This window comes from Physeter macrocephalus, chromosome 21 (genome assembly GCF_002837175.3).
Source record: "Physeter macrocephalus isolate SW-GA chromosome 21, ASM283717v5, whole genome shotgun sequence".
Classification (NCBI taxonomy): Eukaryota; Metazoa; Chordata; class Mammalia; order Artiodactyla; family Physeteridae; genus Physeter; species Physeter macrocephalus.
This window is the reverse complement of record NC_041234.1, coordinates 83,408,662-83,409,882: the sequence shown is the minus strand read 5'-3', so window position 1 is coordinate 83,409,882 and position 1,221 is coordinate 83,408,662. Positions and strand designations below refer to the sequence as shown.

At 36.5% G+C, this 1,221-nt stretch overlaps 1 protein-coding gene across 1 annotated transcript in view; it reads left to right on the top strand.

The window, feature by feature from the left end:
• Nucleotides 1-1,221, top strand: part of COL4A6 (collagen type IV alpha 6 chain) — an 82,588-nt gene that overhangs the window by 29,730 nt on the left and 51,637 nt on the right. The window lies entirely within an intron of this gene.

Sequence of the window (1,221 nt, the reverse complement as noted above, 5' to 3'; positions counted from 1 at the left end):
AATGCAAGAGATTTCTGTGCATTAATTTTGTATTCTGCTACTTTACCTAATTCATTGATTAGCTCTAGTAGTTTTCTGGTAGCATCTTTAGGATTCTCTATGTATAATAGCATGTCATCAGCAAACAATGACAGTTTTACTTTTTCTTTTCTGATTTGGATTCCTTTTATTTCTTTTTCTTCTCTGATTACTGTGGCTAAAACTTCCAAAACTATGTTGAGTAATAGTGGTGAGAGTGGGCAACCTTGTCTTGTTCCTGATCTTAGTGGAAATGGTTTCAGTTTTTCACCATTGAGAATGATGTTGGCTGTGATTTTGTCATATATGACCTTTATTATTTTGAGGTAAGTTCCCTCTATGCCTACTTTCTGGAGAGTTTTTATCATAAATGGTTGTTGAATTTTGTTGAAAGCTTTTTCTGCATCTATTGAGATGATCATATGGTTTTTATTCTTCAGTTTGTTAATATGGTGTATCACATTGATTTATTTGCGTATATTGAAGAACCCTTGCATTCCTGGGATAAACCCCACTTGGTCGTGGTGTATGATCCTTTTAGTGTGCTGCTGGATTCTGTTTGCTAGTATTTTGTTGAGGATTTTTGCATCTATGTTCATCAGTTACATTGGCCTGTAGTTTTCTTTTTTTGTGACATCTTTGTCTGGTTTTCGTATCAGGGTGATGGTGGCCTCATATCATGAGTTTGGGAGTGTTCCTCCCTCTGCTATGTTTTGGAAGATTTTGAGAAGGATAGGTGTTAGCTCTTCTCTAAATGTTTGATAGAATTCGCCTATGAAGCCATCAGTCCTGGGCTTTTGTGTGTTGGAAGATTTTTAATCACAGTTTCAGTGTCAGTGCTTGTGATTGGTCTGTTCATATTTTCTATTTCTTCCTGGTTCAGTCTCGGAAGGTTTTGCATTTCTAAGAATTTGTCCATTTCTTCCAGGTTGTCCATTTTATTGGCGTATAGTTGCTTGTAGTAATCTCTCGTGATCCTTTGTATTTCTGCAGTGTCAGTTTTTACTTCTTCTTTTTCATTTCTAATTCTATTGATTTGAGTCCTCTCCCTTTTTTTCTTGATGAGTCTGGCTAATGGTTTATCAATTTTGTTTATCTTCTCAAAGAACCAGCTTTTAGGGTTTTGTTTTGTTTTGTTTTGTTTTGTTTTGTGGTACGCGGGCCTGTCACTGTTGTGGCCTCTCCCGTTGTGGAGCACAGGCT